We start from the raw sequence: 26,130 nt of genomic DNA on the forward strand, positions 1-26,130 counted from the left end.
TTACAGCGTCAGTGCCTGTGAGACATTGTAACGTAGCATTTCACATGCAGATACAGCCACAGTAAGTTCTCTGTACCTGATCTCTTTCAGGCTGTTAGATCTCTGTGTAAGCTCCTTGATGAAGTTGTAGCCAGAGTCTTGGAAGGCATTGGAGCTCAGATCCAGGTGAGTAAGGTTTGTGTTGTCACTCAGTGAGACCAGTAGTGGGGCCGACTCATCTCTCAGCCAGGTATCCCTGAGCCTGCAAAGACACAGGATGAAAACATTCCATGCAATTTACAGGAGATACAAAGTACTACAAGGAGACGGGTGAACTGAACGTTCTACAATAATACCACACCCATGTCTCAAATCCTAGTTGCCTGAACCCCCCCTATTATGCTACGGACGACCAGTCACTTTACAGTTTTAGTATTGATCTATTACTCCATATACTGCCGCCGGTGTGTGTAACCGCCCACCGACTCTTCATCACTGCCAGCAGGTCTCAGGCGTACATCCAGCAAGAGAAAAGATACAACGCTGTAGATGGAAGAAGATACCTGTTGGGGAAGGTGGTGTTTTTTTATGCAAGAGTGTAAGGGCGGCCTGTAATGTAAGTGTAATTAGGGGGATAGGGTTATTATTGCAAGTGTGGGGAGGTGCTTCTACTGCAAATGTGGGGACAGGGGGCTTTTAATACCAGTGTGGGTAAAGGTGGATGCTTTTTCTGTAATGTGGCTGGGAGCATGAGCTATGGACAGCCATCGGTGGGTAACCATAGATAGATTCACCCACATATACAGTGTCTGTCATACTCACTGTAATTCCTCTATCCGGCATGTTGGACTGGACAGAGCTGTCACCACTATATACAGTATCTGTCATACTCACTGTAATTCCTCTATCTGGCAGGTAGGACTGGACAGAGCTGTCACCACTATATACAGTATCTGTCATACTCACTGTAATTCTCTATCCAGCAGGTAGGACTGGACAGAGCTGTCACCACTATATACAGTATCTGTCATACTCACTGTAATTCTCTATCCAGCAGGTAGGACTGGACAGAGCTGTCACCACTATATACAGTATCTGTCATACTCACTGTAATTCCTCTATCCGGCAGGTTGGACTGGACAGAGCTGTCATCACTATATACAGTGTCTGTCATACTCACTGTAATTCCTCTATCCGGCAGGTTGGACTGGACAGAACTGTCACCACTATATACAGTATCTGTCATACTCACTGTAATTCCTCTATCCGGCAGGTTGGACTGGACAGAGCTGTCACCACTATATACAGTATCTGTCATACTCACTGTAATTCCTCTATCCGGCAGGTAGGACTGGACAGAGCTGTCACCACTATATACAGTGTCTGTCATACTCACTGTAATTCCTCTATCCGGCAGGTAGGACTGGACAGAGCTGTCACCACTATATACAGTATCTGTCATACTCACTGTAATTCCTCTATCCGGCAGGTAGGACTGGACAGAGCTGTCACCACTATATACAGTGTCTGTCATACTCACTGTAATTCCTCTATCTGGCATGTTGGACTGGACAGAGCTGCCACCAGGTCACTGAAGTGAGGGCCTCCCAGGTTATTACCAGACAGATCTAGTGTCCTCAGGGACTGGTTATTGTGTATCGCAGAGGCCAAATGACAGCAGGAGCTCTCTGTGAGGCCAGTACACCTCAAGCTGTAGAAAAAGCAGAAAAAACATGTTGTGACGACCCAAAAAATTGTGAATTATGATACAGACTGTGTATGTGCATTCAATGTGGCTGTATAACCATGAGATTAAAATGTATTATAATGAATGTCTTCCTTTTATAGAATACCATATGAGCAAGTCGCCAAGTCTTCATCACAATAGGGGGGAATCATTCATATAGGTACAGGTTTCATACCAAGTGGGTCTGAGAGGATGGCAGTGTAACTCTCCCATAACTAACATAGTTTTTGAGTGCGACTTTCTTTCAATCAGGAGGCCTCCACCCAATCCATACGGAAAATGTAAAGTAACTTTTCTTGAAAACAATGCCATGGATGTTGGGGTTGGTTGAATCCACATCTGATGTGTAGTTTTTCTAGCAGCGGCTGAGACCACTAAAAGTAATGCACGACCACCTATTGAAATCCTAGTACCCCGTAGTAATATACCACAAATAGCCCAGTCAGCTGTGGGATATATAATATTAACCAGGAAAGCATTACTGATCTGCCCAAAGTTGAGCCAAAGTCGTACGTGGCCCTCAAGGCTGCCACAGTTCAGGTTTTAAATAGATCCATGGTTGAGCACAGGTGACTAAATTATTACCTCCGTCAATTTGATTTAACCACCTTGTTACTGTTCTCGCACAGTTGTGTAAGACCTCTAGAGCCAGGGAGAGGATCTTCCACCAATAACAGCCACCCGCTGTTCCCTTAGTGAGGTTATTTTACACACCGGTACTTAGGTGGCCACCTGGATTTATGCCTCTAGCAGCAGAGGCTTACACAACCCACGAGAGACCGCAGGACTGCTGACTAGGACAAGACAGGATGGTGATGTGGCAGTCCTTCCACAACTGGCTAACTGGAGTGAGGCTGCAGGTAATGGTATTTAAACAGGCGGAATGGACAGGATACAGCAGCGACAGATAATGGGTCTCAGGAATGTCCAGGGACAGTGATGCAGCTGGGTAGTCAGGCAATGAGTGGCACGACAAAACTAATTGCTGCAGGGCAGGAGCGACCTGGACTGGACTAGACAGGACAAGAATAGACTATGACAAGACTGACAGAAAACAGACACGAACTGGACGGACACAACAAAAATAGACACAAGGTACTAGATGGCCTTGCGAGCCGTGGTGCAGCTATGACAGCCGAGATGAGAGGCAGGCTATGATGCAGCCTTGCGGGCCGTGATGCGGTTATGACAGCCGAGACGAGATGCAGGCTATGATGCGGCCTTGCAGTTCGTGATGCGGCTATGACAGCCGAGATGAGACGCAGGCTATGATTTGGCCTTGCGGGCCGTGATGCGGCTATGACAGCCGAGACGAGATGCAGGCTATGATGCGGCCTTGCGGGCCGTGATGCGGCTATGACAGCCGAGACGAGATGCAGGCTATGATGCGGCCTTGCGGGCCATGATGCGGCTATGACAGCCGAGACGAGATGAAGGCTATGATGCGGCCTTGCGGGCCGTGATGCGGCTATGACAGCCGAGACGAGATGCAGGCTATGATGCGGCCTTGCGGGCCGTGATGCGGCTATGACAGCCGAGACGAGATGAAGGCTATGACGCGGCCTTGCGGGCCGTGATGCGGCTATGACAGCCGAGACGAGATGCAGGCTATGATGCGGCCTTGCGGGCCGTGATGCGGCTATGACAGCCGAGACGAGATGCAGGCTATGATGCGGCCTTGCGGGCCATGATGCGGCTATGACAGCCGAGACGAGATGCAGGCTATGATGCGGCCTGGCTGGACTCTGGAATCAACGTGCCACAGGCAGCAGCAGGATATATTTCACAGGTAAATATAAAACAGACAAATAGGTGCAGGACACTGGAACTGTGGAACTTGGAGAGATCGGCGAAAGTTTAGACTTCAGAGAGACATGCATACACTGGTTGTCAGACAGTATAACCGGCAGTGAAGTGAAAGTCTGGCTGAAACCTAAAGGAAGCAGGGTCCAAACAGAACCAATTCCTGGAGAGAGCACTTCCTAATCAAAAGCATGTGTGCACCTGAGCTCTGCAGAGAGAGCTAGTTAATTAGTGAACACATGAAACAACACACAGACAGACATGAATGACAGGCCATGAATGGACACAGACAAGACAGGATTTCCAGCTACTTGTAAAAAGCCAGCAAAAGGACAGGACATGATGCAGTATCTACACTAATAGAGCATACACACGGTCAGATTTGTCAGACTTGTCAGATTTGTCAGATGAACGATTGAACGATTGAACGATTTGAACGATTTTACCAAAGTTTTGAACGATTTGAACGATTTTTGACTGCATTAAAATGAATGGAATCGTCCAAGTCTGACTGCAAACCCATCAGATGTCAGAAATCGTTATCTGACCATCGGGAACGCGCATCGTTGATCGTCCATCGTTCAGGCATGTCAGATATGAACGATTTTCCATCAGATATGAACGACTGAACGATTTTTAAATCGTTATCGTCCATATCTGAAGAAAAAATCTGATCGTGTGTACGCACCATAAGAACTGGGAACTACCACCAAGATGATTTGCTATCCGCAAATCCTAACACACCTGTGCTCAACCATGGATAGCTCTGATATATGAGCTTTTGGGGAGGCTTGAGGCCTGCATTTGGGGACCTCTGTATTGGACTAAGATTTTCTTTTTTAATGTTAGATATACAGTAACTCTTCTGCGAGCAAAAATTCCATATTATTTTTCATCCTTCTATCATATGTTCTACACTTCAAGAAAACAATTTAGGCAAAGTAATGTAGTAGGATGTTACAAAGTTGCTTTCCATATAGCCAATAATGCTCCAATACAGTTATGTGAAAGAGGGTTTAGTGTTTCAGTTCTTCGCAGAGATACCGCACAAACGTCACCGTTTAGCAAACTAGTTAGGCTGAGATGGCATCTGGTTGTTTGCTTTGAGTTACAGTACTTGTCTTACCCACATACAGATTTGTTATACTCACTATAACTCCCCTAACCGGCAAGCTGGACTGGACAGAGCCGTCATCAAGTCACAGAAGTGAGGACCAGCCAGATAGTTATTACCAGACAAGTAAAGTTTTCTCAGGGACTGGTTATTCTGTATCATGGAGGCCAATTGACAACAAGAAGTCTCTGTTAGGCTATTATAACTCAATCTGTAGAAATATAAAAAAAAATAAAGATATAAAAGCCACCAAATCATGATTTGTGATACAATCAGACAGAGTGTGTATGTACATTAAGCCTGGGCTGTATAACAGTGAGATCACAAGATCGTGACCCAGGAAGTGTATTTGTAATTCATATTTTCAAAAGCTAAATATTTTTGTTTGGACCAGAACGGTGATGAGACCCACAGTTCTGCACCTACCAATATTCTGATGCCCCCAGGAGACTATACAGGATGGCCCAATGTTGAATACTAGTAGCCAGACTGAGTATTAGTGTCCAGACACAGAATTAAATGCTAGAGTTAAACAGGAACGGCAGCAGACGACTTAAATGATAAAATACTGGATAAGGGCTGATGACAGACAAACAGTAACTATTAGAAAATGCTGGGTCAGGGCTGGCAGCAGACAAGCAGAAACGATTAGACAAAGCTGGGTCAAGGCTGGCAGCAGACAAGCTCATAATCCAAAAACAGGCCAAGTTAGGGATAACAGAAGACAGCACCAGGATATTGAGTGAACATCAAGCTTCTTTGTTTCATGCTAGCAAAGCTCCAGTTCAGTGTCTCGCCCACGTACAGATCTGTTGTACTCACAGTAATTCCTCTATCCGACAGGCTGGACTAGACACAGCTGCCACCAACACACTGAAGTGAGGACCAGCTAGGCTATTATCAGACAGGTCAAGTTTCTTCAGGGACTGGTTATTGTGTATTGCAGTGGCCAAAGCGCAGCATGTACTCTCTGTTAGTCTAGTAATCCTTAAACTGTTGAAAAAGAGAACAACAAATCATGAAATGTGATGCGATCAGTGTGCATTTGCATTAATCAGATAAAGACTAATGTAATGTAATGCATCTACAATTGAGCTATATCAGCAACTAATAACACAGATTTGGGTTGTAAATATGCAGGTGACTTTACAGAGCCTCCAGGTAGGAGTACGTGTGCGTTCTAGGTTTGTTCAATTTCCCAACCAGAGCCGTAAAGAGGGGTGTGTAACTGATGCTGACACCGAGGGCACCCTTCTCAGGCTTGCGGAACAGCCTAGAGGGGCGCTCAATGTCACCTTACGATGCACTCAGTTATCTTCTCCCAATCCCCGGTCATGTTTTTGTTATATGTGCTCAATAGTAAGAACTCAACTCTCAATCCCAAGTGATCATCTTGTTTATTCAAAACTACTGTACGTAGACCAGAACTGGTAACAAGGATAAAACCGCATCCAAAAACATCCAAAGGATGAAGCCCAAAATATGTCAGGATACTGTATATTGGCAGTGTGAATTTGGGCACTATAGAAGATTGGGTGACATATGTAGAAAGAGAGGAACTTTACTTTGAAGCAAATGATATTGGTGGCAAAAAGAAAGTGTTAGTCCTGCTAATGTGTAATGGGGGCTAAGACATTTCTCCATCAACTCCAGTAAAACCCACCAGCAAAAACATTTTAAAAATTGGTTCTAATGAGCCATTTGAACCAAGTATTATATTCTCATAAAGTCAGTTTAAAAGGAAACATATTTCTGCATACAGTATGTAGCTTGAGAGTGTTGTATGAACACTCAAATAACGGGTTGTATTACAACAAACAGGCTTGAATGTATGGCATAAAATGACTTTTACGAGAATGTCTTTATTCAATATGGGCAGTAGTCACATGACAGAGGCACCGTTGGGCTAAAGATAAAAGAGTGATTCTGAGTCAGCCACAAAGTGCCAACATATGCGCACATTTGTGCACGACCGATTTACTACATTATGTTAATGTGATATCCTTGCGGCTTCATGAAGCCGCAAGGATGGATGCAGCCGGGATGCTTTCCCGGCTGCAGCCATCATCATAAGTATGGGAACTTGCACCCACCCAATGCTGGGTCCAGTCAGAAACGCACACTGGGCAGCCGCCGGAAGATCACCTTCCAAAAGCCGACCCCTAACCAAGAGACCACCCAGCGCCTCTGCATCCCTACACCATCTCCAAGTGTCTGCTGATCACTGCTATTTGGGCAGCACGATGGGTTCCTCCACCTGACAGCTGCAGAGATGAGCCAGGGAAATGTAGATGAAGTAGCCTTCAGCCCCCCCAGTGTATACTTGGTGTCTGCTCAGAGCAGCCAGTGAGGAAATGCCAAGTCACAATGGTCCGATCATCATTAGTCCAATATGTTAAAAATCGATATTAATGTTGTGTTTAAAAAATTGTGTAAGGCAAGTTATAAATAGCTTTTCTAAATTAGTCATAAAAAAAACCCTTTCTGAGAGGTTTTGGAAAAAATCTTAGCCATTTAAGAGGTTAAAAAATTGAGGACCAAATATTATTGATCTCTTCCTCCGCTGGCCCTGCCATCGCTACAGTCATGAAGACGGGCTTTTATCGGAAGCATATGCAACACCAGCTGACACGGACCATCTAGATCATGGCTGCACTCTGTACAGTGACAGCTCCCAGGCATGGAGTTAAAAGAAAAGTTGGAACTTGCCTACTCTGAGAAACCTCCAAATTAGATCAGATTAGATAACCCTCACACGCGTTTCGCCATGAATTGTATCGTCATTGGCCCTGCATCACAATGCACTATATTCCCGAAGATAGTTCTGGACTATAGCGCATGCTGCCATTTTGTTTTCCCGGAGTATAGGGCCCACATCCATGGCACAATTAAGTCAGCTGATGATCATGCCACCGCGTACTGGCAGTGTGCACCATTATAATGTATACGAGGAGGCGCTGCTCACATATTGCCCTACATGTCCCTGTACAGATCTGTTATACTCACCATAATTCCTCTATCCGGCATGTTGGACTGGACAAAGCTGCCAGCAAGTCACAGCATAGAGGACCGCCTAGATCATTATTGGACAGATCAAGTATCCTCAGGAAGCGGTTATATCTTACCACCGATGCCAGCTCGGAGCAGGAACTGTCCGTCAGCCAAATACCATTCAAACTGAAAGAGAAAATCAGAATCAGTAGGTTGTTTCTTTGTGTTACTAAAAAAGGATAATATATATATAAATATATATATCTATATATATATATATACACACATATACTAGTGCCTGACTCCTGAGAAATGGTGCAAATGAAAGCATGCCTTGCTCCTGTACGGATCTGGTATACTCACTATAACTCCTCTATCCGGCACGTTATACAGGACAGAGCTTTCGCCAAGTCACAGAAGCGGGGACCTCCCAGATAGTTGCCAGACAAGTTTCCTCAGGATCTGATTTTTTTACCGCAGACACCAGGTGGGACCAGGACATGTCCGTCAGCATGTTATTACTCAAACTGGAGGGCAAAATCAGAATGAATGGATGGGCACATTTTTTATTTGTTTGTCGCTGCTTATAACTATTAGAGGTATATATATACTAAAGTGAGGGTTTTTAGAAGTGGAGATGTTGCCCATAGCAACCAATCAGATTCTACTTATCATTTATCTAGCACCTTCTAGAAGATAAAAGCTAGATTCTGATTGGTTGCTATGGGCAACATCTCCACTTCTAAAAACTCTCACTTTAGTAATTATACCCCTTAGAATTGGTGCTGCATAAAGCAGGAAGTACAGCGGCTAGATTAGCTATAGATGATTAGTGTCACTGTAAATGTGGGGACACTAAGAAGAATTTTGGACAATAGCACTTAGTGGGGAAAGCGGGGTGCACGGTCATTACCCTGTCGTGAGTATGTAGCACCTGAGGCGCTGGTGTGTCACTGGTGGGGGCATGAGTACAAGATTGTGGGGACGCCTCGCTGACAGTACTGGGCACCTTCTCCTATCTATCCCGCCACTCCCAGCTCCTTGCATACACCATATTATGCTGGGCACATTGTTTCAGTCTGACTACTAAAGTATAAGGTAATGCGTCCCCACCCCTGCAAAATATAAGACTATTTAAAGTCACTAAGGACACCTGTACTCTATACCAGAAAGAGTAAAGTGTAGGAACAATGCACTGATGTTTTACCATACTGTATATAATGTACCTGGGAATCATTCGAGATTAGTTACAATGTCAGCACAATAAGACACTAAATTTGTGGCAATAGCTCCACTCTTTATATACAATGTTTTTCTGCCGACTGGCCATTTACAGATGTAATCTAAGAGCCAAACACCACTGGAATAACAAAGAAATGAGTTGGTAACTTGAAGACTGGGCTCTGTAAATCCCTGCCCTAGCCAAAAAGATGACAAAAGAAAAAAAAATATCCCATCTGTCACAATTGTCCTGATTTACAGACCTTGCAAGGTTAGGACTTCCAATGGCGTCACAAAAGGGAGATGCGGGTCGCACCCAGGTGTCACCTGCCGAGGGGGTGACACCAAAGTGCTGACCCGGGTGCTGCATTGTAGCATTACATGAAGCACTCGGCTCCTGACACAGTAAAGGAGGCGGCACTGCACACAGAGTGGTCCCCGGGGGCAGTCCGCACCTCCAGGATCCCCCCCCCGCACCCGGAGTGATTACAATGTGGGTTCAGAGCGCGGGGTCACGCACCCTACCCGCAAGGCCATGCCCTTTTTGACGGCATGCACAACACAGCCCTCCCTGCACCAGGTGTCACCTTGGGGGACGCCACTAGGATTTCCAACCAAATGTGGACATTTGCAGATGGATAGGAGCGGGGCTTACATTGTCCTGCCTTTGTGTGTCTGAACTGCAGGAGGCTTACAGTGTCCTGCCTTTGTGTGTCTGAACTGCAGGAGGCTTACATTGTCCTGCCTTTGTGAGTCTGAACTGCAGGAGGCTTACATTGTCCTGCCTTTGTGAGTCTGAACTGCAGGAGGCTTACATTGTCCTGCCTTTGTGAGTCTGAACTGCAGGAGGCTTACATTGTCCTGCCTTTGTGAGTCTGAACTGCAGGAGGTTTACATTGTCCTGCCTTTGTGTGTCTGAACTGCAGGAGGCTTACATTGTCCTGCCTTTGTGTGTCTGAACTGCAGGAGGCTTACATTGTCCTGCCTTTGTGAGTCTGAACTGCAGGAGGCTTACATTGTCCTGCCTTTGTGAGTCTGAACTGCAGGAAGCTTACATTGTCCTGCCTTTGTGAGTCTGAACTGCAGGAGGCTTACATTGTCCTGCCTTTGTGTGTCTGAACTGCAGGAGGCTTACATTGTCCTGCCTTTGTGAGTCTGAACTGCAGGAGGCTTACATTGTCCTGCCTTTGTGAGTCTGAACTGCAGGAGGTTTACATTGTCCTGCCTTTGTGTGTCTGAACTGCAGGAGGCTTACATTGTCCTGCCTTTGTGTGTCTGAACTGCAGGAGGCTTACATTGTCCTGCCTTTGTGTGTCTGAACTGCAGGAGGCTTACATTGTCCTGCCTTTGTGAGTCTGAACTGCAGGAGGCTTACAGTGTCCTGCCTTTGTGAGTCTGAACTGCAGGAGGCTTACATTGTCCTGCCTTTGTGTGTCTGAACTGCAGGAGGCTTACATTGTCCCGCCTTTGTGTGTCTGAACTGCAGGAGTCTTACATTGTCCTGCCTTTGTGAGTTTGAACTGCAGGAGGCTTACAGTGTCCTGTATTTGTGAGTCTGAACTGCAGGAGGCTTACAGTGTCCTGCCTTTGTGTGTCTGAACTGCAGGAGGCTTACATTGTCCTGCCTTTGTGAGTCTGAACTGCAGGAGGCTTACATTGTCCTGCCTTTGTGAGTCTGAACTGCAGGAGGCTTACATTGTCCTGCCTTTGTGTGTCTAACTGCAGGAGGCTTACATTGTCCTGCCTTTGTGAGTCTGAACTGCAGGAGGCTTACATTGTCCTGCCTTTGTGAGTCTGAACTGCAGGAGGCTTACATTGTCCTGCCTTTGTAATTCTGAACTGCAGGAGGCTTACATTGTCCTGCCTTTGTGAGTCTGAACTGCAGGAGGCTTACATTGTCCTGCCTTTGTGAGTCTGAACTGCTCGCACTTTGAATAAGACCACTGCCTGCAACATTATTGCAAGCAAAAAGATACTTTACAGTAAGCAGGATAACCTCCCTGTGCATGGTTGCTCAGATGGTTTGCTCTATAGTACTCTTTATCTGCAAATTTATAGCATCTTCTTCCAGGAGCAGCGGATCCGTTGACACTATACAGTACAGTAAGAGAGTAGCCTGCTTGTCAGTGCTTTATGCTGCAGTGGTTTCACGCATGCGCAGTGACGATTAGCAAAAACTACATCTGGTGGACAGAAACCGGTATTACACCCTTTGGCATCTCAGTACACTGTGCTGCAGCTGAATACATTAATCTGCGACTGAATACGTTACAAGGTGCCTTGATGTGTGCAAATAGCTAGGTTGCGCAACATGTCGTATGGACGCTAGACAAGCGTGGACACATCTGTATTACTGATGTTTATTTCCGTCACTAGAGCCTCACTGTTCTTAGTTAGGGGTTTTTCATGCTGTCTGACACCGCCTGGTGCTGCTGTTTTCGGACTGCTCCCCAATAAGTTTGAGCCGTGGGGCATCTAGAGTATATCGTGGAGGCTATCCAGCACTTCGACAAGGCCAGCTACAGTACCTTGTTAAGTGGAAAGCTAAAGTACAGGTACAGCAGATGTTGGTTCATCACGTCGCCTGGCACAGCCGGGTGCTCCTGGTTTGAAACCGTAAACTGTGTAATACAGCACTGCAGCCTCTATGCAGGGAGTCACAGAGTCACTCAACTACTTTCAACAGGGTTGTGTTCTCATTGATCCAGAGCAGCACAAGACTGGACAGGGAAATTAACAACCTAATGAGCTGCAAGCACCTAATGCTCCTGCATGAATCTCCAGGCCGATATCTACTGCTTCCTGCACTACACCCTCTGCTAGATTATTGAGATCTCCTCTGTCCCCTGTGAGCCAGCTTTGGGAACCCTATACCTTCCTAACTGCTTTCCAGTGCATTGACTCCTGGTTTGTGGACTACTACCTCCCCGGCTTCTGAACCCTAGCACTCCGATGACTACCTTCTCTGTATCTGGTGGTTATTTGTAGACCTGGCTATAATTGAGCTTTTAAGTATACACACAGCTAAGGTTACCCAGTTTCCTGTGTACAGGGGGGAATATCAGTACAGACAGTAGTGGTCACGGAGCAGAATAGAACTTTATAGAGGCAAGCGCAGTACGGCTAGAGAAAGAAGAATCTTACTTCAGTTGCTGAATCCTGCACTTATGATGATTTAATGCAGATGTTATGAAGTGAACGTGCGAATCCTTCAGGCCTGTGGCAGAGAGGCTGGAAAACAAAAAGTGACGTTATGCTGGCGAGTGTGTAGGGATTAATTTCAGACCATAATGAGCCACCAGTAAAGAGTCACTGTGCCTTGATTAGTACTACTACCAGTAATAGTAGTCGAGTACTAGGTCTTATTAATGTCTATACCATACTTACCTACTCTTCCGGAGTTGCAGGAGGCTCCCACGTAGCTGGATGTCCCGCATCCCAAGTACTTCCTAGTGAAGTGGGCAAGGTGGAGGACATAAAAATGGAAATCGCAGTCTATATGGAGGGGGCAGGGCTAAAATGAAGCTCCACCCCTCCCCAAAGAGCAGCAAATCACAGCATTTTTCTGTGCCCAATGATGCGAGAGCCCAGCCCGCTCCCCGAAGTCACCAGCTGCATCTCCTCTTCGGGCTTCTCCCAGAGAGGGGGATGAAAAAAGTAGTAGTTCACCAAGTACCGGCATATGGGGGAGGCTTGCTGGGACCTCTAGACCCCTTGTAAAAAACAATATTTGTTTATACAGTATCTATTATTTAACACTATGGAGGCCACATTCACCGGCCAGGGATGCGGGGGATAGACTCCACTTCCCCATGGATTCCCAGCCTGGGAAAACTAGTTTGGGGGGGCAAATGCTTAGGCTAGGGGGAACCCGTCAAGTGTGTCCCCTGTCTGTGGCATTACCCCCCAGTTGGTGGAGCCAGGTGCTGGTTTTAGAAATAAGGGGGACCTCTACGACATTTTTTCCCTGTATTTTTAGGATTTAAGAGTCCGGTGCTGGTTCATTAAATATGGGGGACCCCTACGTTTTTTTTCCTGTATTTTTTGAACCAGCGTCGGCTTAAAGAAAATGGGACTTGTTGTGCTTGGGGGGACCCCACATCAATTTTTATTTAAATATTTAAATATTTTACAATTTAATGGATTACTTAAAAGCAGAAGCATACACAAATCTCAATGATCTATGTATACTTCTGCTCAACACGCTACAGAGATTTGGGAATTCCAGTGCTATTTAGGGACAATACGACTGAACTCGCAAACGCCACAATACGAGCATCATTACCATCGAATGACAATTGTCAGCCCAACACGCTTCTTAGTAATTGTGAGAATTTGCCGCGGGAAATGATTTGGCCATGAGCTCCGATTTGTAATTCCAGCCCAACACGAATCTCAGTAAATCTCCCCCTAGGAGAGTTCAATCATCTCGGCTTGTGCCAAATATGCCCCAATACACAGTTCAAACTCTCAAAGTCATTGAACCAATTTAGAAAAAATATGTAAGCTATTGGGCCTAGTACCCCACATGATACTAGGCATCATAGGACTCTCCTATTAACAGAATCACTTCTGCTACAGGTGTCGATACCATCCAGGATTTACTCATGGCTTCACACTACTAGAAGGACTACCACTTCCAGATTAAGGGGCCTATTCATTAAACATTAAAATTCTCTGGAGATAATTGGCTTTAGAACTCTCATGGAGTTCTAGCTAATTATAGGTGGAATTCATCATTCCACCTCTCCATAAGTATCTATTCCGAAAAGCTGTCATTTTTGCGATGACAGCTTTTCGGGAAATAGATACTTTTCCCTGCCTACACTACCTTATCGCATCTGGAAACAGTGCTGCGCATGCGCTGTTACATCTGTAAAACCAGCGCATGCGCAGCACTGCCTACAGATGCGTTAAGTTTCGTACCCCCCCGATTCTCCCCCCCCCCCCCCCGACTTACCTATCCGCGCAGCAGCCTCCGGCTCCGTCCTGCTGGTCTGTCATGTGGTTTCCCAGCAGACCACATGACAGATTAGAAAAAAAAATAATTTTTTTTTCTTTTTCTAAACTTTCTTGTGCTCTGCTGGGGAGCACACATGACAGACCAGCCTCCGGAGCCTGAGGACGGAGCAGAGCGCCGGAGGGACTCGTCGGGGGACCTGCACACGCTGATACAGGTAAGTGGATTCTGCTATTCGCCACCTCACAGTGGCGAATAGTAACTGCATCAAATTCCGAAAATTTATAATTTTCGGAATTTGATGAATACCACATCCCCATACTAATGAATACCACATCCCCATAATAATGTATGGGGAGTGTGGGAATTAACGCAGGGGGACTTAGCAAGGAAATATCTGTGATATCTCCTGTGTTAAGTCTGTTCATGAATACCAAAATAACGTTATTTAAGGAAAATGTCCTTAAAACGTTATTTTAGTGTTGATGAATAGGCCCCTAACTGCATTAAGGGTGTAATTTTTTGAAACTCTCCTCACACACAGAATTTTACTGGGTACACATGTATACTAGGTAACTTAGCTAATGCAGCGATACCCAGCTCCTTATAGTAGCCCCAGAAACTTATCAGTCTACTTATTTTAGTCAAATCAAAGTTACTGGTGTTTTTTTGTATGGAGATGTGTGATATTTTTGCTATGCATTTTGAAGGTACTGTATGTTAAATGTGCGCTGACCCCCGTGTTTTGGTTTTGGATCTGGATTCATCTTCGTGTTTTGGTTTTGTAAAACCATCCTCAAGTGATTTGGATCTGGATTTTATAAATATTTTTCTAAATCAAATTTTTAAAAACAGCTAAAAAGCATGCTATTTTTTGCAATCCAAAACCAGAAATTTCGGATTTAAACCCCGAATTCCGAAACCGCTGGAAGATCAGAGCCGCGACTCTAATTTATCCGGATCTCCTCAGGAGAATAGAACCGAAACTCGGATTTATCCGGATTCGTGTATTCGGATTTCTGGAGAACCATACCGCACATTCTCTAGTTAAATGTATGTTTTCTTACGGAACCTGGTGTGGATTTGTGCGTTCTCCCAATTGTGAAAACTCCAGGATATATGTCTATATAGTATTGCGGCCCACATGCGACCAATCTCCAGAGGTGATAGTAGACTACTGTATGTTTCTATGTTCTTTATTTTTTAAGCTATTGTGACAAGGTCACTGGCATTGTGGTGGAAGGCAGGTATATTTTTCCTAGATTCCTAACCTATGCATTCTGAAAACCCAGGAAAATGTCTGTGTTGTTAACAGCTTTGTGGGCTGTTTGACAAAGCTGGAAAAGGGTTCCTGGGGTTTATGAATGGAGAGAGAAGGCGGGCTCTATTCATTAGGCCCAGTTCGGGGTTTTGGCCTCACAGTAGGCTAATTAGGGCTTTTGGCTGTGTGGCTGTGTTTTAAAGCCTGTCAGACTGATCAGTGGGAGACACACTACCTGGGGAAATGAGAGTCTATGGTGTCTCGATGGGATGTAGTGTCACAATCCCAACAGCGGAATGCCAGCTAGGGATTTATGGCAGGTGTCGTAATCCCGATGCTGGAACCCTAAGGTCTCCATTCCGAATGAAGGTAAGTCCGGGGTACGCTTAGGGGTTAGCTGCGGGGGGGGGGGGGGGTTAGGGAGTCTAGCAGGGTAAGGTTTGGGGGGGGGTTAGGTTTAGGCACCCCGGGTGTAGGTTAGGGTTAGGCACTAAGGGGGAGGTTAGGGTTCGGCACCACTAAGGGAGGGTTAGGGGGGGACAGGGGAGGTTAGGGTACTTACCTGCCCCTGTCGGGATCTTGATCCTGTCGGGGATCCGCTGACGGGATTTGAACCCGCCGCCGGCATTTCAAACCCATTCCGTCTCTATGAGAGAAAACATACTGCTGAAACCAAGTGCCTGGTAAAAACTTCTTGTATTTTTATTAGTGAGCTAGGGCCATTCTGTGTTTAGTTAGTGCTGAGCGGTAAGGTATTTACTTTTGTTATTGCTTTATAATAAAACTGGGCAAGGTCACCAATGGACGTTGTGTGATTTCTCAGCTGCTGCGCATTGCCATCTACCCCAGGAGATGGTACGGATTCTCCAACCTTGTTACACTATTCACATCAATTTTGCTTCCAACTGTGCATCAACCCCTACTCATTTTATATAATTTGGTAGTTTTCTGTATATTATAAAAAAAAAAAGTAACATAAAAACCTAAATATTAACAAACAAGAGCTGGAGACAGCCCAATGTGCACCGGCTTTCTCAGGCACATTTCTAAAACTGGTGCTGAGGGGGCATAGAGGGGGAGGAGCCAGTCACACTTCTAAATTATTTAAAGTGCCAGGCTCTACTCTACCACCGTCTATAGCCCATTGTCTATGCTCCAGTGTCCTCTAGTGGATGAAGGGGAAATTACAATTAACAGTGTAACAGCATAATTTGTGTACATTGCATTGAAATGGGAACACATTATTCTGTAAGAAAAAAAAAGTATTCTCGGCTCAGAAAGTCAAGAAAATACTTATATATATATATATATATATATATATATAATTATATAACTTCTAAAACCTTACTTGATGTGCTTGATAGTGTTTAGAACCGGCGCCAGTCTCTCCCAGCCCTCACTCGGAATATTACAGTTGCATAGATTAAGCCTGTTTGTTTGGCTGCAGTATTTAAGGACAAAGGCCAGCACGGTGCAGTCCACAGGTGATAGATGACTGATGCTGGAAAATATTAAATCTCTATTTGGCCCTACATATTCTTCTACTAGAAGTCTACTCTGGGACTCATAGAGGTAGGCAAATATACTTAGGAGTTTCCCCATATCTAAATTTACATCATTCCTGACGTCAACAAGAGACTTCTGTAGCCAAATGATTACGTCTTTTAAAGCTTGATTGGAGAATTTCCCTAAACTTTTCAGAAGGTATGTAGTAGAATGATCCAAAAAACCACAAAGAAAGCGGAGAAATATCTCAGCTCGTTTGTCTGTTTGTAGTTCAGATTTATCAAGAGAACTCTGTAACTTCTCAGGAGAATAGTCAAGATAATGGACCAAAGCAGCCAAGAACTCCTGGAAGGTGAGATGTAAGAAGGTAAACGTCATATTCGGAGATTGACCAGATTCCATCATGAAACTTGACAAGAGATTTGAGGAAGTGTCGACATGAAATGATCCCAGATCACGCTCGTCAAATACAAGGAGATGATTCATTACTCCATGTTCTGCCATCCACCCCATAGAGGTCATCAGCTTCCGAGCACCACGCTTATCCTGGCTGTGATTGGCCAAAATATTGGCAACGAAAGTCACTAAGAGTTGAGTGACTGTTTTGGGCATTGAGACCATCAGCTGCTCATGGTTTGCCGGTTGGGCTTTGAAGCACATTGATACAGATGATCCAGCAGTAGGATGGGATATAACAGAAAGTGTACAGTATATCATTCTCCCTGACATAATGAAACGCCTTCTTGGACAATTCCTTGTTACTGAAGAAATTTTCAAAGTACATCTCTCGTTCTTTGGGGAAGAATCCCATGACCTCAGTAATTTGCTGGAAAACATCAGAATCAGTTAATGATAGTTTGGTTGGGCGACTGGTTATTAGCACAGAGCACCCTTTGAGAAGAAATTTTTTCACTAAACTAATCACAATCGCGCTACTGCTCTCTTTCCATTGTGTATTAAAACACAAGCGATCTGATGTGAAATCCACTGTATGCTTACTTTCATCTAAGCCATCAAAGATAAAGAGAAGCTTCTCTGGATCCTGTAAGATGTTGCCAAGCTGACTCTGGAGATAGGGATATTGCTGAAGGATCATGAACTCCAAGCTGACCTCGCCCAGCCGGTTGAGATCTCGGAATTTGAAGAAGAAGACAAAAGCAAATCTCTGATAGTGTTTTCCGTTCACCCAGTCGTTGACAAACTTCTGCATCAACGTGGTCTTTCCTACTCCTGGGACGCCGCTCACCATCACTACACTTGGATCACAAAGTTTTTGGCTGGACCAGCGGAAGAGCTTGTTCAGAGTTATATGTTCCAGCTGAACCTGTTCTTTTATCATTCTATCCTCATGGTTTCTCCCAGTCTCGATCAGCTCATGCTGAGAGCGTTCCCTGAAGCGATCGGTGGAGACAACAACCAAGTTCACGTACCGCTCAGATATGTAGAAGCTTTGCTGTTCCTGTGTAGATCCCGGAGGCCTGTGCTCCACAAGTTTCTGAGTCACCTCCAGAAGATGTTGCTTGTGATTTTCCTGAATTTCTAAAAATGACCAAAAAATTGGAATATAAATCTAAAAGTAACGATAAAGCTCATGATTCATGATGTATATATTTTTTTAAGCCAAATTTCTCATTCACTGTAAAAAGTAAACCAATTCCCATAATTGTCTTAAAAGTTATCCATCATTAAACATTGTTATTGTTTTGAAGGAGGTAAAAAAAAAAAAGTTAGACCCAATCAGATTGTTGTGTAATGAACCATTTTTTTGGGGAGATACAATTGTTATTGGGTGCCAATAAGTAATGGTTGCCCATTGGCCGGTATTCAATTGCTATGTTGCTGGTTGTGACTGCTGTGGGCACCTATATCTTACCGCACTCAAATGCACCGGGTTTAGCCGTGTAAAGCGGCTAAACCCACCCAGAGTACTGGGTGCTACAAGAAAAATACCGTTTAGGCGCCCAAAAGATGGAATTTTTTACTGATTTCTGCTTGCCACCTCAGGAGGGTGTGAGCGAAAATAATGGGTGCCCGCAGCACTCGCACCCGATCGTAACAACAATTGAATTGCTCCGTTGTGCGTTTATTAGTTACAGCCAGTGCTGTTTTTCAGCAAGAACAAGCAGGACCTCTCATTAGCTATGACGTAATGTCCTGGGCCAAAATTTATTTTCCATAAGATACCTTTTTTTTTTTAAAGTCCCTTTTAAGTGGCTTAATTTTCTAAATACTAATATACCTCACAGGATCAGGCTGGCTGCAAGCATGTTCTGCCGTGCTAGTGGACAGAGGGGGAGATGTATGAAAGGCGGGCTATCGGGTGGTAAATGTCTGGACCTGCATCGCCCGTTATCGATGCAAAGCAGGACCAGACACCGGGTGCATGTTTTTTTTTTTTTTTTTTTTCAAATGTTTTTATTTGGGTTTTCAAACCTTTTAGTTACACATATTTATTGTAACATTTCAGATAGTAATACAACAATGTACAAAATTACATCATCATATAAACCATTTAAATTGGAATATAATAGTTTACACTTCAATATTCATAAATCAATAATGAGAGAAAAGAGGGAAAAAAAAAAAAGAAGAAAAGAAAAGGGGATAAGAAGGGGGAAGAAGAAGAATCACCTGTGGCCTCACCTCCGGCTGTATGTATATAAAAAAAACGAATACTTTTGCCTGAAGGAGGAGCGCGTTAACTCCTGCGAATCACACTCTTCCTCCTTCAGCATCTGACTGGCGCTCGCAGTGAATCTGCGCATGGGCTGGTCAGAAATTCCCAGCAGAGCCAGCGGTTTAAAAAAATATATATTTTGTTTTATGTATGCACAATCCCTGGATGTCCGACAGCCAGGGACAGAGCTATGTAATGAAGCTTACAAAGTATGGACAAAACAAGAACTAAAAATTGCACAGATAAATACATTTCCCGTTAGATGTGTTGTATGCACTTTTTTTTTTTTCCCCAAGGGTTGTCCTGTTGACTATGAAGCCATGACATTATTTGAACCCCGTCCATTTCTGCATTCCAATTGGCTCTTCTTTTCCAAAACGATTTTCAAAAACTTTATCAGGCCCCAGAATGTACAAAATATTTAAGAGACCACGAAACACTGAGATTTGCATAAACGTAAAAAAATGTATTTATTTAACGTAACCCGAACCATCCGAGCACACTGTATAAACGCTTAGGATGCAGGTCCATATATACACTAAGGACTAAATACAAATCTCTCAGAGATGGAACATTTCACTATATATATATATATATATATATATATATATATATATATATATATAAAGCATAATAATTATTTACCTTTCATTTCTGGACTCAGGTTGTGTCCAAATTCATCCAGTAGTAGCTGCATTTCCAGATTGTAACCTAATGGAAGGAAATACCCAATTTGACATGTGTTATAATAGCTGAATTGATAATTTATTTACATCTTCTATTACACCTGCTTTTGATTTGAGTCTGATCCGCTTATTGTGATCCACTGATATCCAATTTAGCAGTATAATAGATCATCAGAATGTTCACAGCAGCACAGAGTATATCAGGAGATGAGTGATGTGTCAGTGAGGACAGGGCTGCATGTGACAGGGGCAGTGACATGATGTGAGGAAGGGAATGGAGGCAGCAGGAAGCCACAGACTGAGAGTTATATAGTGGGAGGAGCAGGGTCCCCAGCAGCACAGAGTATATCAGGAGATGAGTGATGTGTCAGTGAGGACAGGGCTGCATGTGACAGTGGCAGTGACATGATGTGAGGAGGGGAATGGAGGCAGCAGGAAGCCACAGACTGAGAGTTATATAGTGGGAGGAGCAGGGTCCCCAGCAGCACAGAGTATATCAGAAGATGAGCGAAGTTCCTTTAAAGTAACAGAGAATGCTCTCAGAGGCCAGCTCAGTCAGTTACAGCATTATTACATAAAGCAGCAGGAATGTACACTAGTTGCAACAAAGATGTTAATACTTTGCTTATGTCTCCCTGCTTCCCATAGAGGTGCGCAGTAAAATGACTGGAGATTGGCCATCATATTAGATAGCAATGTGCTCAGATGGACATGCGGCAATTGGAAAAAAGGTGGGTCAGGTGCGCTCAGCAGCATATTCGCCCACGCCACCACCATACCCCCCTGGCGGCTACCAAGACTGTAGATCATGGATCCAGCAGGGAAAACGTGCTGGTCCAGAACCGCACAGAAAAGAGCCCCCTAAAAGGGTCCACCCACCTTCCCCCCCGAGCCAGCCACACCACCCCACATAACCCCCCCCCCCCCCGGGACCATTCCGGAGCAGCACTGTGTCTTCTCAATAAACGGTTTGGCCCCTCACCAGGTTGTTCTGTCTTTTGTTCCACCCCAGCACCACATAACACACACTCATCCCCTTCCTGCACATCCAGAGAGCGCACCTGACCCACCTATTTTCCAGTTCTCATTTCGGTAGGATTAGGTACTTCTACTATGGGTGCAGCACTCCCCTCTCCCCCCCCCCCCTTATTTCCCCACACCACCACACAAACACATACCAACCTCCCCCCCACCACCAATATCCACCACCCCACCCTCCCAACCCCATCCCACCCATTCCCCCTTCACCCCACAACCCTACGCCCCTCCCATCCAAACCCATCCCCCCCCACACCCCTTCTACCCCACGACCGCACCCTCTTCAGCTACACCTCCACCCCACCCAGCAGATACACACGTATGAGCGCGGTTCACCAACTATTGCCTGGACATATGGCAATGCTTGGTGGCACAGCGCACTGAACTGAATTCCTGCAATGGCGTTCCATGGGAAATGGGGGTTGTTACAAGCGAAGCCAACAACAAGATGGGTCCTGATAAACTGATAAGAGCTTTGTAACACCCGCCTTCCCACCATTACACAACCATTACATTTTATCTTCCATGCTTGAAGCCTATATGTAGGTGGTACGTGTCAAAGTAACATCCACAAGTATGCCAGGACCCAAGCGTTCCCAGCAAAACATTGCCCAGAGCATCACACTGCCTTCGCCAACTTGCCTTCTTCTCACAGTGCATCCTGGTGCCATCTCTTCCCAAGGGTAAATGACACACACGCACCCGGCCGTCCACATGATGTAAAAGAAAATGTGATTCATCAGATCAGGCCACCTTCTTCCATTGCTCCGTGGTCAGGTTCTGATGCTCACATGCCCATTGTAGGCGCTTTCAGCTGTGGACAGGGGTCAACATGGGCACTTTGCTCGGTCTGCGGCTAAGCAGCCCCACACATATCAAGCTCCTATGCTCTGTGTGTTCCGACACCTTTCTATCATAGACAGCACTAACTTTTTTCAGAATGTTGTGCTACAGTAGCTCTTCTGTGGGATAGGACCAGACGGGATAGTCTTCACTCCCCACATGCATACATAAGCCTTGGGTGCCAATGATCCTGTTGCCGGTTCACCAGTTGTCCTTCCTTGGACTACTTTTGGTAGGCACTGCATACCGGAAACACCCCACAAGACCTGCCGTTTTGCCATCACAAGTTAGTCCTTGTCAAAGACACCCAGATCCATAGGCTTGCCCATGCTTCCAACACATTAACTTCAAACTGGGGGCCTGATTCAGAGTTGGGAATAGAGAGAGATCTCTCTCTCAACTGATCATCTTGGTGAAACCATGCTGCACTGCAGGGGGGGCAGATTTAAAATGTGCAGTGAGATTTAGATTTGGGAGGGAGGTGTCCAAACTGACATCTAAAGTGCAGTGTAATAATAATGCTGTGCAGTATTTGTGAGCTACATACAAAAACAGCCAGTATTTACCCTACATGCAAAAATTTTTACACCCCTTGCATTGCAACATGGTTTGCCCAGGTACACAGTTAAGTGCTATTTCTCTCTCTGGGCCTGATTCAGACCCGGTCGCAAGCGCTGAGCGCTCGCAACCGGGTCGATGGTGGGCCACTGGGCATGCGCACGACGGAGCCGGCTCCGTCGTGCACATGCGCGAGACCCGGATAGCAACGGGCGCTCCGTCGCTCCAGGTCTCGCAACAAAGGGGGCGAGCTGTCGATGGTGAGTGACAGCTCGCCCCCTTTGGTAGGCGGGCCGGGGGCGTGGCCGGCCAAACTTTCCATGAGAACGCCTACCGTTTGAGGGCGGCCCCACTGACATCACAAGTGATGTCAGTGGAGAGCTTCCGGCTCAATTTGAGCCGAAAGCTCTCTGGGGCTTGCGGCCACGAGACCCTACCACAAGGGTCTCGTCACAAGCCCGATGGTCGTGATGGTCTTGACCATCGTGACCATCATGGCCCGCTCGCAATAGCTGTGGGTGGTCACCCACAGCTATGCGAGCGGCCAGAAGGCCGCTCCAAAAAACAAATAGCCCGGCCCTGATTCAGAGCGAGCGCTCTGTCAGAGCGTCCGGCTCTGAATCAGGGCCTCTATTCCCAACTCTGAATCAGGCCCTGACTGTTCACTTGCTGCCTAATATAGCCCACCCCTTGTCAGGTGCCATTGTAACAAGATAATCAATGTTATTCACGTCACCGGTCAGTGGTTTTAATGTTACTGCTGATGGGTGTATAATATATATAAACTGAATTATATAAAATGATTCAGTTACCCGTGCGAATGATTTCATCCAATACTGCGAGTAAATTAGGATGCGGGCGGTCAACTTTTACGGCGTAGAGACATTTCCAGAATCCAATGACGGCTTCTCTTCCTGCTCCCAATATGTCTTGTACTAACGTCTCGGCATAGACAGAGTCACCCAGGGTCTCTCGCATTGACAAATAGCGCTAGATGAAAAACAAGATCGCATAAATCAATTTATAGACTGTTTGCAGCCTAATGCGAAAAGTCTTTAAAATTAATGTGTGAGACACTTCTCATACATATAAGGGAATTTGATGTTTAAGACCATCTTTAAGTGGTCCAATGCTGGATGTATGCTTAGAATATAAATATATATATATTTTTTTTTTATTGAAGGCAGAAAAGTAAAATGGGATACAGAAAAGAGGGTGACATTGTATAGAGGGAACGTTGGATACAAAACAAGAAACGTTTTACATAAGATCTCTGTAATCTCCCATAAACTGTGATTCACACTTTACGTTGAACAATACACAGTGTACTTAAACTCTGGTATAAAAAAATACATAAACACCTAAACTGATAAAATTATCTGTTCTAAGTTTCATTGTGGCACAGGATCATTTCAATAAGAAATAAATCGAGATTTAATAGATAAATGCGGGTTTCAGCATCTATTCTATCATGCCAGTTCCAGCAAAAATATACAGGCAAGTTCCAGTTATGAAAACAAGGAAATAATGGTTTCCACCCCTGATAGCATCCTTAAATAATGAGATCGGATTTTGGCTACATGAAGACCATGCCACCATACAGAACATTATGGACATAGGCCCTCATTCAGAGCCGGACGCTCTGAGCAGAGCGCACGCTCTGAATGAGGGCCGTCCTCCATAACTATGGAGCGTCCTCCTGGACGCTCGTATAGCTGTGGGTCACCACCCACAGCCTATACGAGCGTGCAGATTGATGGCCGCGATGGTCTTGACCATCGCGACCATCGCCACTGCGTACAGAAGCCTGCGGTTGAGTTTCTCAACCGCAAGGCCCTGGAGTGATTTTGGCTCTATCAGAGCCAAAATCACTCCCACTGACATCACTAGTGATGTCAGTGGGCCGGCTTCTGACGGTAGGCGTTCCCTTGGGAACGCCCCCGTCTGGGAGGCACGCCCCCGGCACGCCCACCAAAGGGGGCGTGCTGTCAATCAACATCGACAGCACGCCCCCTTTGATCAGACACAACGAGCAAAGGAAAGTCCTTTGCTCGTCGCGTCTGGCGCATGCGCACGACAGAGCTCCCTCCGTCGTGCGCATGCGCAGTGCACACCATCGACCCACTTGCGAGCGGACAGCCGCTCGCGAGTGGGTCTGAATCAGGCCCATAATCTTATGTACATTGAATCATTTTTGGTACAGACTTGGAGACCCACTTGGAAACTAGTTGGAGCCTGCATCTATTTACAAGCACCAAGCCACTGGCAGGTCTGGAAAAGCACAGTGCTAAGTGCTAAACAGATCTCCCGAGCAGTGCAAACACTCTTCGTATGCCGCCTCATCCATCGCGCTGAAGACGGAGCGTACACTGGGCCTGAGTCAGAGCCGCTCGTAAGCGGCCGCTCGCTCGCTCCGAGCGATGTTCGCACATCTGCGCTTGCGTATGGGTTGTAACGCATTCGCGAACCAGTCAGTGCGGCCGGAACTCGTGTGCTGGCAAAATAGCGAATGCCTGTTAATTTGAGTGACAGGATGAGGCGTTTGTGGGTGGTAACAGGGGAAGGTGCTTGAAAACGGGGAGTGGAGATCAGAACGCAGGTGTGCCAAATGGTCAAAACGGGCGTTTTAAGGGTGTGCATAATTAACAAAGAAGCGTCATTGACCACGTCAGTTGGGTGTCTTTTAGCCTGAACTGCTCGCATGATTGCGGTAGGAAACTGCTACCACAAGAATAGCGAGCAGTTCAGACGCCATTCGATGTACTCGATTAATCTAATAAATAGCGGAGATGACGTATGGTGCGAGCGGCCAGGGGGCGTTTTTTTCAAAATAGCGGCCGCATGTTTTGTTCGCTCGTTCAGACATAGAGGCGTCAACAGACCGCAAAGAGCGAGCGCTTAATTTAAATATCCGGCCCCTTTATCAGAACGTCCGTCCGCAAATAGCGTCCGGCTCTGAATCAGACCCACTGCACAGCAGCCTGTCTATTTAAGACACAAGCACCGGGGAGAGAACCAATGCAGCAGCAGAAGTACCAGCTATACTGCCAACGGAGGCGAGAAGGCATCAATTAGGGTAAGGTAGGGATAGTCTCCGGAGGCATTGCACTACAGCAGCAGGAAGCAGTTCGGCAAACGGCATAACAATGCTGGTTGCGGGATCGAGAGAGAAAATAAATACATTTCTTTCAATGACGTATCCATAATGGGTGCAGGGTCACCCATATATAGCTATATTTACCTCTCTGCAGTCTCCAGAGTGCTGCTCTGCAGAGAAAATGGCGGCGGCAGAACCTACAGGCCTGTCAGAGAGAGGAGAGGGCCGGCATGGAGTCTGCACACAGGTCCTCTCTACTCTTAAAACTGCCCCTGATTTCTAGTATCTTAAACAGCTGTTTATAAACAAATAGGACATGGCAAAATGAAATAGCAATTTTACTTTCACTACATCAATGCGGTTTGGAACTACATTTTTTTTTATTTGTTTAGAAGCATGAAAATAATTGAAATATTATAACATTTGTTGTGAAACCTGGTGAGATTTCTGATACCTTCAGATCGAGGATAGTCCATGATTTCAGCTCACTTAGGAAATGGTGAGCGTTCAAGGATTCCACAATGTAGATGAGATCGTCTCTGTAATATTCGTATATCCTCCTCAGTGCCGAATCCTCATATTTATTTACATGCTCATGGAACTTCTTTGCATCATCTGTATCGAACCGGAGGAGTAAGTACTTCACCAT

The 26,130-nt window shown here is 45.5% G+C and overlaps 1 pseudogene; it reads right to left on the reverse strand.

Annotated features, from left to right (window-relative positions):
* On the reverse strand, positions 1-26,130 carry LOC148532582 (NACHT, LRR and PYD domains-containing protein 12-like; annotated as a pseudogene).

This window comes from Taudactylus pleione, unplaced genomic scaffold (assembly GCF_031769625.1).
Source record: "Taudactylus pleione unplaced genomic scaffold, aTauple2 ptg000073l, whole genome shotgun sequence".
Classification (NCBI taxonomy): domain Eukaryota; kingdom Metazoa; phylum Chordata; class Amphibia; order Anura; family Myobatrachidae; genus Taudactylus; species Taudactylus pleione.